Source organism: Dermacentor silvarum, chromosome 1, assembly GCF_013339745.2.
Source record: "Dermacentor silvarum isolate Dsil-2018 chromosome 1, BIME_Dsil_1.4, whole genome shotgun sequence".
NCBI classification, from domain to species: domain Eukaryota; kingdom Metazoa; phylum Arthropoda; class Arachnida; order Ixodida; family Ixodidae; genus Dermacentor; species Dermacentor silvarum.
This window is the reverse complement of record NC_051154.1, coordinates 240944050-240960040: the sequence shown is the minus strand read 5'-3', so window position 1 is coordinate 240960040 and position 15991 is coordinate 240944050. Positions and strand designations below refer to the sequence as shown.

Here is a 15991-nt window from a genome sequence, read left to right as displayed (position 1 = left end):
TTTTGCAGCAATATGAGGGGTCGGAGAAAAGAGATCTTTCTGTGATATTTCGCACCCGTAACATTCGTGCTTCACTTCGTCAGTAACTAAGTAGGAAACAATGCTTCGTGAGGAACTGGAAAATAGGAAGTGAGTGGGGGGTGACGTGGGGGGAGGGCACTTCGCGGATTAACGGCACCGCAAATTGCAACGACAAAAGTTGACACTTTATACTGAAGTTTTCGTCGCATGAGACATCTGCATCGTTAATTCTAGAACGCGGACTGCGTCTTTAAAACCGCGGCGAGAAGTGTCCGGAGAAACGTTGCCAGTCTACGACTGCGTCCTCACATCGTACAAACGCAGCATCGCAATGCAGCGAATGACGCAACGCGTGTCTCATAACCACCATCCGCAGCGCAACCTCCTCCAGACCTCGGCGCAGATATCAACTTCGACTGCAGTCTCTTCGACCGGGGAGGGCTCAAGCATCACTTAGCGTCCGGCAGAGGAAACGGCTCGGCCTTCCAGTTCCGCCGCGACACTTAATTGTACGTATTCTTATCGCGGAAATTCATTAGCACGCGGCCAGTACGTCCGCGGCCCGCCCTTTCAGCAGCCGGACGGGGTGGTTCTCGACCGGAGGGAAACGGAAGAACGCGTATAGCGAGTGATGGCCCGGGCTGGATGGATGCACGTTACCGCGGAGGAGCGCGCAATGATGCCGCGGAGGGACGGTTGAGGGAGGCGTAGTCTTTCTCTTAGTCGCGGCCTAATCATGCCTTATTAGGGACCTCGGGGCGTCTGCCCGGAGAGCCGTCCTCCCCCGGGGAATCTTGTCTTTCTCTCGAGCGAAAGATGCGGCGGACTCTCGAAAGCTTGCCCCGGCCGTGCAACAGGCCCACTCCCACTGTACCCTGCAGCAGCGGCTGCGGCGCAATGTCGTTACGTATCGATCCTGGAGCAGCCCACTGGATAACCTTCCTCCCTCGCCCTTCCTTGCGTACAACCACGCAAGCACGCGTATACAGCCTTCCGCGTGTCTTGTCCGGCTCTTCCTAACTCTTCCTAAGGGCTGATTTTCCAAGGAGCCGATTATCTCAGAGGGCCTTCGCACTCCACCTACTCCGATGCGCGTATCCTCCGATGCCACCCGGCACTTGTGCCCTCTCGTTACTACGTACCCTGAGCCGTAAAAGGCTTGGGTAGTGACAACAGTGACGCCATCTCAGAGACGCGTCCCCACAGTCTGTCCGGAGCCAGTTCGGTTTGTGGCATCTCGTGACTGTTTTGGCTACCCGTTCTGCTGCCTACGTAATATGAACACAGAGCGTCGTGCGTGCGGACATTTTACACCCGCCAGCGAGCCCCAATAAGGCCGTGATGTTGGGACGTGCCACTCAGTAATGCAGCATGCATGTTACGAATGCCGTCTGCTCGCATTCCAAGTTATAGTACTTGATGGAGCGCCACTAGAATTCGAACTCAGTTCACTCTAGTTTAGAAGTAAGCACCCCAATGGCTGCAAATATTCGTCGCAAGTACGGGGCCTTGCGCTCCGCGCCATCATATGCCTTTCATCGCATCTTTCTAAAAGGAAAGAATTGGGGTATTCTGATATAACAAAACTACTTTATATGGGGCATGACCTATCGACCACAATTAAGATCACTAAACGTCACATCGCTGGGCCATACCGACAGGTATGTGCGCAGTACAACTGCATGTACAACAGCTGCTAAAGAACGGTGCTAAATAAGCGTAAAGTAGCGGCGCGATCGAGGCAAGGTGCTCATATACTTTTCCGAGGACGACCGTTGGTATCATTACTGCCAGCAACGTGTAGCACAATAGACGAGATGAAATCGCTCTGTGCCTGCTCGCCAACTCATCACGTTGCTTTGTTGACAAACCTTGTGAACAAGCCGGAAAATCCGCGGTGATCATGACTACGTTCGCTGGTTTCTGAGCGTAGTTTCCTTTGCAGCCCTTTGATACGACGCGATAGCAGTGGCGTGTTGCCAAGGGATAGTGACGACACCGAAGAGTTTGCATTGATAGCGGAACTATCCCCTTGCTAAGAGCTACGAATTCCCTCCATACTTTTCATGGTATGATATTATCGGGTGATATCTCTCACTGAACACCTTGAGTGGTATTCCAAGCTGTCAGTGAGGCAAATACCTCCAGCTTTTCATTAAAGTCATACATGCCTCTCTATTATCAGGCCACCTGCAATTGAGCTGGAGTTTGTGGAGAGTTGCCGCTCCAGTTAGGAATCCTATTCGTGCTTCCTAACTGAAGGCTGCCCCTCCGCGAACGCCTGATGGAGGAATCGCTTTGGCAATCGCACTGACAGTCTTCACGAGCCCCGGAAACCACTGCTGAAGCTGTAACTCCTCTTATCGGAAGCACAGCTTCACCGACGTATCGCAGAATGTACACTGCAGTATTGCATGCAGCAGAGAAAGCTTTGATTGGGGTTTTACTTTCCAAAGCAAATTTATGAAAGATGTCATAGTGGAGGGCTCTGGTATAATTTCGACCGCCATTTGGTGCCCTAACTTGCAAATCAATCTAAATATAAAGAAGCATTTCTTGCATTCCATCTCCATCTCAATGAGGCCGGAAGTCGAAACCACCACCACGGGCTAAGCAACAAAACATAACCACTATGAACCTACCCTCCCCCCCCCCCCCCCCCCATCACCCCCGTCGCGATGTATACTTCTATTACTATATAAACATAATGCATTTTTTGTGCAACCTGAGAGATTAAAGAACTCATCCAGCGTAGAATGGGTGCTGAGTGATAACTATAGAATTTAAACACGCTTATTTCGACGCTAGGGTACGAAAGGTAGATACGTTCTTTCATTTTACCACCAAAATTGGTGCTTTTCAGTTAGAAGTTCTCGTTTTACAACTTTTCAGTTACAAGTTTTTTCAGTTACCAAACTAAAAAAAAAAAAGTCACAATGACGCCTTCAATCCTGCCTTAAATGGAAGCTGACAAGAGCAATAAACATCACCTGACACGCCTTCTTCCAGATTATGAAAAAAAAAAATCAACAAATGAAAAAGGGGGAGAAGGGGGAATAAGGAAAAGTTCTTTCAGGAAAATTTTCAATAAGGTATGCCACTAAGTTTAGGATACTTCTTTCGGTCATCACACTGACACACTGATCCCATATACCGCCTCACCTTCACCAGACTCAGAGGTACTATCGAGGCACGTTAGCGAGAGGAACTTAGAAAAAAAAACGATGAAAGAACAAAACGACCTTGTGGGAATTTAGACAGCCTAGCGGCGGTGACATACCATACTCTCAGAAAGTCGCCTAATGGCGCACGTGTATACGTATAAAGCTCATTTCTGAAGCCACATTATGAACAAATATGACAGAAGCAAACCAACAGAGCTTTAGCGCCAAGATGTTCCTTGGCTTGGTCTATACTTTGAACACGTTCGACTTCCAAGCGAGGGTGAACCTTTTCGACACGACAGCAGCACGAATATCGACGCCACGCCCCGGCAGTTTGTTAAGCACAGTTTTCATCTAAGCGGCGTGGCGCGCCTGCTTGGTGAGACTTTTGTTGTCGCTGCCTCAGACGAGATGGGCGTCCGCGGTTGGCTCAGCCAGCTCGGTACACAGGGAGCGCGCCGTGCAACGCGCGAGGCAAGGAATGCAAGCCGAGTTTCGGCCTCTTGTTTACGTTTCCGCGTCGCACGCTTGAAGGGCGCACAAATCTGGCGCCTTCGCCGCCGCCGCCGGCTGCCTCCAATGGATCCGCGCGGCGGGCGCTCAGTCGCGGCAGCGCGAATCCCTCTCTAGTCGAGCGTGCCGAGCTGCCGCGTTTTCGGCGGCTCCGATTGAACGCGGACGTCGAAGCTTCAAATTAATGAGACCCGCCGTCACCGCAGCAGCAGCAGCGAGGAGCACGCGCATTGTCCAACCAGGCGGGTCGTCGCTGGCGCGTTCCAATCTTTTAGCGGCCCGCGCGGAAAAGCCACTACTCTGCCGACGCGGCGCAGCGCCAGCGTGGACGACGGCGCGGATCGTCCGAGCAACGCTGCCAGAGACCGGGAGAGTAGCTCGAAAGCCCCGCCGAAGCGCGAGCGGCAACGCGAAACAAAGAGTAGGGAACCGAGGCAGACGGAACGGGGCGGCAGCAGAGAGAAAACTCGCCTGCGAGAAGAAAAGTCTCTGAGTAACGGTGGCGGGGCTCGCAATTCGTCTTCCGCCGACGTCTCCCGCTCGCTCCAAGAGTGCGCGGCCGAGAGGAACGCTGCCGCTATCGATACCGCCGGGCCGAGAGAGAGCGCGAGCCCTGGTCTTTGCAAGATGACAGCGGCGGCAAGTTTGCGTTGCGGCGGCGCATGGTATGCGCTGTCGTTCGTCCGCGCGTGCAGCGGTACGGTCGCCTGTGTCTGTGTGCGTGTACTTTCCTTCCTTGCTTGCTTACTTCGGGGGAAGCCGTCGCTTTTCGTGTATCACTCGCGACAGCAGCTGGTATTGTTGGAAGTGGTGACCGTGGTCAAAACGCCACTGCATGCGAGCGAGAGGGAAACGACGTATTCTTTCTCGACATATACTTTGCCTGTTCGCTCGACACTTTCGCCGATGCGTGCGGATCAATCATCGCGATAATCGCCATCACTGGCATCACGAAGCCTCATCAATATTGCGGCCGTCGCCGCTTTTAACTATAATACAACGACTTCTCTGGTCGTTTCGACCGTTATGCATTACGATATTTAGAGAGGAAAGGCGCCGCATATTCATGCGCTATAAGTCACGAAGACACATTCTTTTTAATGTTCCAAAGTAGGTTGAATGGCAAAGGCCTATGTGCCCGAAATAGAAGTTAAATCTTATCCGAAGTAGTTTGCACTGACTGACAGATATAACTGCCGGATACCTCAATTATACTATGCAGTTCTTCAATGTGAACACTAACAATGCGCGGGTAACTATAAATCCTCGCAACCTGCGTCAAACTCTCGCATCCACGACTGTGTTTACATTTCAAGCAGCGCTCGTTGTATTTGCATAGATCGAGGGGCGACGTAGCGGTCCACATTTCCTTACCCTTCCAGCCCGTGTAAGAATATGCGTGAAGCTAAAACCAATTCAAATCACAACAGTTCTCGGCGTGTAAAAGAGTAATACATAATACTTCAAACTGCCAGGCGTCTGGCCAATTTTTGTTGAGAGGGATACAAAACATTGCTTAGCCCATCGTACGAAGTCTATATCTCATCTATTAGCTCGCATCACTGAGTTTAATATGATGTATTGTCTTCGAGCAACGATTGTGTTAATGTTTAGCGAACTGCATTTTGATAAAAGCCGCACAATTTGCCCTGTGAAGAAAAAAAAAGGGAGGGGGGGGGGGGGGGAGCGTCTCTTTGAGATGTCTATATTTTGTTACCACTTCCAGATAATTCCGCCTCTCAGTGTGATTATCTTCTCTTTTTCTTTATCTGGCTTCATTTTATTTAGTTTATCTTATCTTATGCTAACAAGCAGAGAACAGTAAGTGGTGGTGGTGATGTCGCTACCGGAGAGGTTAGCGGCACATCTGGACGGCAATTGATCCGCCTGAGCGTCTCACCCAGCACCTGGAGTAGCCTGTCAGGTGATCAGCCAGGCTAATATCTCCAGCATTTCATTAAATCTTGTATCTCTCTCTCTCTCTGCCTGCGCGAAATATGTCACCATGCGTCCATCAGTACTGTCTCTCGTAGAAATGTGAGAAGAATGCGTAACACTTCCTTCCATACTATGCGCGCTCCTTCCGGGAAGACGAACTGCTCGACACATTCGTGAGAAGACCCTCTTCTTCACATGCTGTCCAAAAGTCTTCTTCTTTCATTATACAGAAGCGCTCGCAGGGCCAGGCGAAATGTATTATGTTGCCCATTTCATTGCACTCGGTGCAAGACGGGAGAAGCAGCACCGCTGACTTTGAACATCCATGCAGGTGTGTAGGCCGATCCTGTTCCTACTCGGTATATGAGGTGACTTCCATGCGGCTAAGTCCCTTTATAACACAAGGTTGATGCGGTGGTTTCCGAAGCGAATGAAAGTGGCAACCAATTGTCGCTTTAGGAAGTTCGTGATTCGCAGGAGCTCTCATTGTTGGCTGCCTCCAAAGCGCTTCATTAGTGAGGGCATCTGCTCTTTCGTTGCCGGTGGTGCAAATATCCGAAGGTATCCACTAAAACTTTACCCTGATCCCTTTATTGGCGATTTATTTAAGTGATGCCAGTGACTGACGACAGAACTTGTTCGAATGCATGCCACGAGATAGTTGCTGAATTGCCGACTTCGGGTCCGAGAGTAGGACGGCTTTCTGTGCGCATACGGTTCGCAATGTGCGAAGAACTGCAGCAATAGTAGACAAGGCGGTTGAAACGGCCAGACCATGCAGTACTGAGAGACCATATCCAATAGGCAGCCGCACTGCTACCAGAATCCACGCTGATCGATCCGTCCGTGCATACGTGGAGGTAGTTGGCATAATTTCCTTGCAAATATTCCAGCACCAGACAGCAGTCCTCGGAAGAAGTTGTCAACCTCTTAGACTGCAACCCAGAAATATCAACGTCACAAATGACGGCCTCAAGTATCCAGGGTGGATCAGTTTTATTGCCTTCGTTTCGGACTCTTGAAGTTGAGGACGCCCAAAGCATTTAGTGCAGCGTAGAAGTGCGATTGATGCTGGCGCTGATGCTTCAGGAAAGAGCTTTTCCGTGGAAAGACTCACCCAGCCGCAGAAGTTGGATCGGACGCGCCTGGGAGGCCAAGAGGAGTAGCTACAGAGACTCGGCCTCGTATATAACTTTGTTGTTTGAGGCTGCCTGTGGAACGCCTAGAGACAAGCGTAGATATTTTTTATGTATAATCTCAAGGCGTTCATATTGGCTCTCTGATGAGCACGCCAGCGGCAGTTCGTAAAGTATCCTATTGGTCACTAGAGTGCTGTGTAGTTTGAGTATCGAGCTCGCGTGGTTGCCCCAGTGCATGCCGGAAATTCGCTGGAGTGCGTTAGCCGCTGCAGTGATGTTTCTGATGCATGGTCCACAGCTCGTCGCCATAAGAGCGTACTGTCTAGGATGACGCCAAGGAAGCGGATTCTGGAAGCATGTCGAATTGGATGACCACCCAAGTTCAGCTGCAGCCGCGTAGTCTTTCATCTTAGCCCAGGAAAGAGCATAAAAGTCGATTTTTCTGCCGCTATTGACCGACTAAGGTTATACAAATGGGTCTAGATAGAAGAAAGTCCTCTTCGGGCAATGGGTGCCAGACGCTTGTGACTATATCCCGAAACCGCAATACAGATTTCGTCCACATATATTGACGTTCTGAGCGGCGCGCGGCTTAAACCAACCGCATTTGGGGGAACTGCCAAAGCAATGTTCAACTTCAGGGGAGAGTGGACAGACCTCTGTGGGACGCCGCGAGAAATGAGTCTCTCTTCGCTAACAGTGTTTCCAAGATGGACGCGAATAAAACGGTCGCTGAGAGCAAAAAAAAATACAAAAAACTTTTTTTTGGACTCGTGATGCCCATATACGTATATTAGAATGCAAAATTATCCAGGTAAACCTTCCGTCGCACACGCAAATCAGCAACACCAAGATTTTACTGCAACGATAGCTTTAAATGAAACACTGCACTGCATCACAGCACTCACAGTACGTGTAGCGTAGGTAAGGTGCTTTTTTTTTATGATTACCCTCAGGAGCCACTTTAAGTTCTTGATCGTCACAAGGAAGCACAGGCGAACAATATATTAGCTTGGTGATGCTGTTCGTAATTTCGATTTTATGCTGCTCACAACCACTGACTCCTGAACGCTTGAGCTGGCGAAAGCAGAAAAAAAAATGCCAGTGGCAGGGCATCTGCCAGTACTTTTGTTATAAACCGCGGCCGCTGCACTTCAAGCTGAATTTTTCGCACACAGCATGATTTCATCGGCCGTCTTTGAACAGGTTCATTTCTTCACTTGCCTACAAATACTAATTCTTCACCTGTAAAACACGTGAAAGTTCTGTGTCTCTCGGAAAGTTCTGGGTGTCAGCACATCGAAACCAATTATTCTTTCGTTCGTGGCTTGCATGTTTGTAGCCGAACTTACAATTCGGCGCAAAGCAACTGGTGCCCCTCCGCCTTGTTTTGGAACACATTCACTCTGTCCCGTAGTCTCACAAGCTTGGTATTCACGAATATCACCCACAGTCTTCACTTCGCTCGTTAAACGTCTAAGGAACTTACAGGAACTCGGATAACTATCATGACTGCGAGCGCAGCGCTCCGTGCCATCAGCGTGTTAACAGACGATATAAATGACCGCTTTTGAAAATACTCATTGCAAAAAGAAACATCGTACTGTTATGCACTCTCTCAACATAACTTACCAATTTTCGTTCAGGTTTCACGGTGAAAACCAATTATTTTAAATATTACAGGCGCGCAATAACAACACACTCAGTAGCAGACGACGCGCGCTTCGCAGCAGCCTCTCATGATGCGGAGAAGCAGTGAACTGCGCAGGTCGGCATACAGCTATAGCCATCTATACTCGCGGACAACTTTCTGTGGCAATGAAGAGAACGCAACGCGCGCGTGGATGCTGCACATGTGTTACCGCGCCAAGTAGTCCGGCAGCGTTTGAGAGTGATTTGGGTTGCTCCGAACAGACGCTCAATCGACGCAGCTTTCACGTGCGACGGTTTCGCGTTTTCCCAGACGCGGAAGGGAAATGCCGCAAAATAAGTAAACTTTTACACACAGTGGTGCGTTCTGTCTTATTTAACTGTTGCTAATAGGCTGTTTATGTTTTCTCTTCCCCAGCCTAAACGCACCTAGATTAAAACACGGGACTATTTTCAGTAGCGCTCTCACTTGTGCGCGCTTTGCCTCAGTAGCTTTCATTGCCACAGAAAGTTGTCCGCGAGTATAGGCACCGTAGCGGTACTCTATAAAGGGCTATTTTTTTCATTACATCAGTAATTTACTACTCCGCTCTAGTATCATACGTGATGAACAACCGTGGAAGACTGCAGACCAGACGCTGCAGACGCTGAGCCGACGACGCTGACCAGACGACACGGCGCATCACCCCAGCGGTGGATTTGTTTGACCAGTCTTGTTTGGCAGCCATGCCACCGAAGCGTTCTTACCCCGGTCCGTCAGCGCCTAAAGCTCAAAAGCGGAGTCGTGGAAGTGGAACAAGCCAACTACTAGGCAGGCGTGAACCGGCAGCTTCCTCTCCGACTCCAGGCGTGCATCATAGCGATCCACAAGCGGACTCTTCAACGGCGTCTGCCGAGACGGCAGACGCGGTGCCAACGTCGCTGTGTAGCGACGAAGAGCCTGAACTCATGGCTTTGAACTACAGCGATGATTCGGACACCTGTCTGCCGTCCAGTGATGAAGAGGACATAGAGAACGTGAGATACTCTGCGTCCGTCGAGGACAACTCCAGTGTGACAGCCACTGCGGGCTCCTCCGACTCTGACTCTCCTCCTCCCGTATTCGTGGCACCACAATACGGCATTCCAGGATATGGGCCCTTACACTTCCACAATGGTCGACAGCGGGGTGCCCATAGACATGATGTCCTCACCCGGCACTTCTGCAAGGGCAAGGCCAGTCTCTCCTCCTTCCCAAAGAGAAGATGAACAGTCGTCGACGATGAGTGAGGCGATTCCACCATGTCCTTTAGGATTGTACCGGAACATGCAGCTGCGCGAAATGAGGCGCCGCGGCGTACACTTCAGCGGGTTCCTGCCACGTCACAAGAAGTAACGAGGTTCAACAGGCAGCTTTTCTTTCATTTTCTTTTTTTTTTAATCCGTTGTACCCCTTGTTTTATTCTGTCAAACCCGACATCATGCTCTCAATGTGTTGTAGTTTCATTAAAAAGTCCGGTTGTACTGGTCGTACACCCAATTTCTCCTAGCCGTGTTTTCTCCAAGCGCGTTTACACCCAATGTCACCCAATTTACACTTAATACATACACCCAATTTCTCCGAAACGTGTTTTCTCCTAAAATTTCTCCAAGCGCCTTATTCAGCACTTGTAGATGGAAGCCATCTTTTTTCTGGGGACTACGGAAAGAAGCGAACGAGCAAGAGGGGTACCACTCAGGTTATACGTATGCTTGCCACATGCGGGACCCGCAGTTCCTTCAAGCTCAGAGTTACGTACATTAATTACTAGAGGGAACTCCGACTACAGTGTCTACGGCAGATGCAAGCGGGGTGGTTCCGCCAGCATGAGTAGAGTGTACTAGAAGGCGGGGATGGGTCCAGTAGATGCCTTGGCAATCACCGAGGGTGATGGGAAAAAATTGGAGGACGCTTAAGCTTCCCCTTTAAGAGTGGATCGCGATAACGTCATTGATTCGAATCCATCACACGCGTTTTAAGAGCGAGAGCGCGCTTCGGCACTTTGTGCCCTAGCGGCCACTGAGACAGACCTCGAACGGCAGCTGGAAACGGGGTTTGTGGTTGAGTTTCCGCGTAACAGAATTACGTTCTCTCGTAAATTCAAATTACAGTCCGCGCTATCATGCCTTTAGGTTGTGTGTAAGTCGTACTTAAAGAATTTATGACGCATTTTACCTTGAGAAATTCTCTTACCTCAGTAACGCCTGTGCGCAAAGCGGAGGGCCTGCGTGGGTGGGGATGCGTGGGATCGTGCGGATTTTTCTGACGGACAACGCCGCCGACACCGGATTTTCTGTGACACGGGGCCCTTAACGTTATCGCGTTAAGGCCTGAATAGCTGTCGTCTGCTCGACGCACCACCGTTGCTGTGTCGTTTGCATCGTTTCCGTCGCTCTTTCTCCATTTTATTCACTACAGGTCGGTGGGGAATAAAATCACTGTTTCCGCCACCGACTATCCAAAATGGGGAGATGCTTAAGCTTTGCCCTTAGCAGCACAACGCGATAGCATTCAAAGATCGCTGACTGCTTCTCCCGCTTCCCGGCAATTGCAGCTTACGTAGCCGTAATGTTTACCGGGAAACGCTGGCGGCGAACGCTATGCGCGAAGGCGAGCATTCTGGCTCTACTTTTTTTTTTCTTTCACGGCGTTAAGTGTGAGCGAAAACTCGCTAGCAATCCCAGTGCGGCGCGTGCCGTGTTTGTGCCAATCGCAGAAGGGCGCGCGCCTCGTGGTTTGTACCAATCACAGCGCCGCACCGCGGTGCCGGCTGGCCGGGCGGGGAAAATAAAAAAAAAAAGAACCAGACAGCTCGCTTTTGTGCCCACCATTCTCCGCCAGCGTTTCCCGGTAACCATTACGGCTGCATAAGCTGCAGTTGCCGGGAAGCGTGAGAAGCAGTCCGGGATCTTTGAATACTATCGCGTTGTATACTCTTAAAGCCGAAGCTTAAGCGTCTCCCAATCTTTCGCTCACGCTCAACGCCGTTGGCGCCATGCTCACTGCGAAACGGGGCCCTTAAATCTGTCGCTTTAAAACTAGATGCAGCAGAGTGAAACGCCTGTCAAAGCTCCATGCAGCTGCGGTAGGCTCTCCGACGCGATAAGCGTCCGACCGGCGTGTGCGGGGCCGCTAATTTAGGTGAAGGTAACAGTGGAGCCACCAACTTTTTTGGTTTGCGCTGATGACGAGCGAGGATCTCTCAGGCATTCGTTGGATTGGCGTTGTTACGGTGGATTCGCAAGATCGTCCCTAATCGAGTCTGCCCGGTTCAATATTCCCTCGGGCTAGCGAATTGGCCAGTGCGTTCCCTTCCAGGCCCGTGTGGCCTGGGCACCATTCGACCCAGTGATGATGGGCGAATTTTGTCGGTATTATTGAGTGACGTGTTTTGGTAAGGTGGCCCCTAAGAAGCACACGACATGCTTCTTGTGAGTTTGTGATTATGGTGACGCACTTTTGCGTGCGTGCCGCGTGTGCGAGGGCCATTGCAAAGGCGAATTAAGGTTTCCTCTTCTGCTCCACAAACCAATTCAACCTGATGTGAAATAATTGTTTCTAGATTTAGACCAAATCAGAAGCATATTTCCTAGGTTTCAGAACGGGCCCCACGCATGCCACTTTCCACAGCTCCGGAATGACAGCTTTGCTATATATACACATCCTTGAAGAAGGCGAGAAGTTCTTGTTTTCGAGGCTCGCGGACGGGTTCATGAGAATCCGTTATGCCCATAGACTGCACTTTGGTGATTATATATCTCTGTAGTGCAAAGTTATGGGCCTTAGAGGTACCGATGAAAAAAGCAAAGGTTGAAAGGAGACCTTCTCTGTGATGTTCGATGTTACCTTTGGGATCTAATACAGTGTCTTGGGCGCACAGACGCTGTCTAAAACCAGTCATGCATACGAGAGAGAGAGAGAGAAACTTTTATTGTTCAAAAAGATTTTGGTGGAATGGTTGGAGCCCCTTTAGTGCAGGGCCCTTACTCGTCTCGGCCGCCCATTGGATCTGGTTTATGAAAGACTGTTGTTCCGCCAGGTCTGAGCTTTTTAGCTCAGGCTAAATTTGCGCCAGCTTCTGGCTTCCTCTCCACTGAGTTGTGGATGAGGGGGAGGGTTCATTTTAAATGCGTAAGCATTTCTATGTTTACCCAACAAAAAAAATTGACCGGATGTCCCACCATCCGTCCGTCCATTTCTCGCCTAAGACGATCGCTTTCAAGATAGAGTCCGCCATAGCGAACGACTAAACCTTCGTGCCGCCTTTCGATTCAACGCAAACGAAGCAGCGAAAACACAGCGCATGGAGTCAGCAGCCGTCGGCACTCCCTGTCCGCTTCGCAGATCGCTTTCAAGATACGATCAGCGCAGCCATGCCAGAGTGCGTTTGATCGGACCGTGCCGCCGCTGGAGTCCTTTGATCACGGGTAATATTGGTTTGACATGGATGGACAAGGAGCTAAAGAGCGATAACGACTTACGATCATCGGAACGTCATCAGGGCACATGGCGCCGCCACCTGCAGTACTTTGCTTGCGTTATCAATGCACCTTGCGCCTCCGTGCGCACCAGTTTGAGTCACCGTAGCGCTATCGTTTGTACTGGCCGGATCAAGTGTCATAAAACTGATAACGACACCGGGCTGAGTGCAGATGAGCAAGTGGCATAATGCTTGCGCATACTTAGATGCAACTCCCGGAGGAGTTTCTGCTTGAATATTTTTCATGATTTTTTAATAGAGCTGCCTTCCCTTTTTGCTTTTAGCGTTTTCAGAATAGTGCGCTAGAGGTCATAGACATCAGACTGTAATCACGACCAAGAAATATGATCGTGAATCACGGATCACGATCGTCGATGGCAATTACCATCCGACAGTGCCCGTGTAGCAGCACATGGATCCGGATCGAACTTAATCTGGATTGGCCCCGATCGCGATGAGAAGTGTACGTGTGACACCGGTGTAACTTGCAGCCATTCCTCCATGCTTGTAGCACTGCTGGAGGTACGAGGTGTACAGAGGCACTATCATTGCGCAGCGTAATATAGTTCCGGTTGCAAGTGTCTGATTATTGGCGGGATTATAGATAGCTTTATTCTTTTCTTGGTACGTGACACATTCCAGCGATACGTAACATGTTCAGCCCTTTGCGCATGCACGTCGTATACGGCGAAATATTAATAGTAGCCACCGTAAGCGATCACGTAGCAACATGGCAGTAGCCGTGCTGCCCCGACCGCCCGCTTCAATCCAAATTTGCGCTCGTTGCTGCCTCTCTGCCCTGACCGCAAGAAATAAATGGTAAAATCAGTCATCGCTTAGTGTAAGCGCATGCTGAGGGCAAAGCATCAGGTATGTTATGTCGTTATTATTGAGATTAGATGTTTGTTTTGCTGCTGCTAATACTACAGAGGTAGAGCTGAGCCGTAAAAGTGGTTTTATTTCCAGTTAGCAGATGGCGCCATAACATCAGCATTGGTGATGTGTTGACGATGCGGTACTACGGTGGCTAGACGGGTAGGTGTGCCGTGCGCCGGGCGTGAAGCGCAGTTCAGCGCTTCTCCGCTACCTGCGGCATATTTACCACCGTATTTAAACTGAAAACCGTCTTCACAGTGGCATCATAGGCAGTTACAAATTTCTGAACGCACCAGAGCTCTGTCACTTGCGAAGGTAACGTACCTGCCATTTCCGTCACCTGTTTGGTTCACCGTTTGAGGTGCAAAAATATAAGAGCTACTAACACTGTTTATTTCGGTTGACATGTTAAACTTGAGTCTATGAGGAGAAGCACAAGTTCTGCATGGACTAAATAGCCCTTCATCAGTTATTCTAAAGCGAGAAACGCGAAAGTTTGCTCTGCGGAACTGATATATAGTATGTAGGGGCTGTATGCCAACGGCAACTCATGCAGGGTGTACTGCGCACGAGAAATGATTTGGCTAGAAGGGATGTAAAATACAATGGCATAAATTGTAATATTCGTACAAGTGATATCCTCTGGTTAAATTTCCTTGCCCGTATTGGGGCTATTATAAGCGAGACACGCTTGCAATATAATTTAATAATTTTTAAAAATACAAATAAACTTGTTTTTGATATAAAAAAATCTTACGTTGTTTGATGATGTATGATAAAAGGAGTAGCTTGTAGCATGAAAAATAATAGCTTAGACTCGTGATGACCATAGATACGTATTTGTGAATGCAAAATTATTTAGGTCATTCTTCGGTCGCACACGCAAATCAGCAACACAAAGCTTTTAACGCAACTATAGCTTTAAATGAAACACTGCACTGCAACACAGCGCTCACAATAAATGTAGCGTAGAGTAAGGTGTTTTTTTGTTTTTTTTTTTTGCGAGTGCGCTCAGAAGCCAATTTGTGTTCTTAGTCGTCACAAGCAAGCGCAGGCGAGCAATATATTAGCTTGATGATGCTATTCGTAATTTCGATTCTGTCACAACCAATGAATACTGAACGCTTGAGCTGGCAAAAGGAAAAAAAATGCCAGTGGCAGGACATCTGCCAGCAGTTTTGTTCCAAACCGCGGCCGCTTGACTTTAAGCTAAATTTTTCGAACACAGAATCATTTTGGCGGCCGTCTTTGAGCAGGTTCAATTCTTCACCTGTAGAACACGCGGCACTTTCATTCACACCCTATTTGCTTCAGGCGTGTATAAGTTTGGCTCGCAGTCTCTTCAGGATTATTTCAACGGCCGACATCCCGTCGGAGCCATGCTTGTTCTCTTTCTCGGAATTTTCTTCAATATGCAAGCCGCAGCATTGGGTAGCACCGAAGGAACAGTGTCACTCTTTACATGCACCATCGGAATCTGCAAAATCTTCCTGCCGGTCATACGCTCGATGACATGCTCCTTGAAGTGGCGCTTGTACATGACTAATGCGGTTGAAACATTTTGTGAGCACGGCGAAGAGCAAGCTGACGTCTCTCGGAAGGTTCTGGGTCTCAGGACATCGAAACCAATGATTATTTCGCTCGTGGCATGCATGTTTGTAGCCGAACTTACAATTCGACGCAAAGCAAATGGTGCCCTTCCGGCTTGTTTTGGAACACATTTACTCTGTCCCGGTGTCTCACAAGCTTGGTATTCACGAATATCACCCACAGTCTTCACTTCGCTCGTTAAACGTCTAAGGAAAGTACAGGAACTCGGAGAAATATCATGGCATGTTACTAACAAAAAAAGTGTGGTGCCATTTTTTTATAACATTGCAAGTAACAGACTAACAAATGGAGATACATTCTAGTATTTAGGAGTCACAATTTCACATAATTTAGACTGGCGTAAACATATCGATAACCTGTGCTCGACGGCTTCACAAAAACTCTATTCACTGAAGGAAAATGTGGAACATACAACGAAGGATGCCAAATTAATGGCTTATAAAACTCTCATACGTCCATCTTTAGAATACGCTTGTGTTGTCTGGAGCCACCACCAAAAAGTCTTAATAGACAAATTAGAAAGAATTCAGAGAATGGCTGCTCCTTTTATTGCTTCAAGATACCTAAGAACGGACTCGGT

General features: G+C 49.1%; 1 protein-coding gene across 1 annotated transcript in view; it reads right to left on the bottom strand.

The window, feature by feature from the left end:
• Positions 1-15991, bottom strand: part of LOC119436996 (follistatin-related protein 5-like) — a 397352-nt gene that overhangs the window by 200455 nt on the left and 180906 nt on the right. The gene's annotated exons all lie outside the window — the stretch shown is intronic.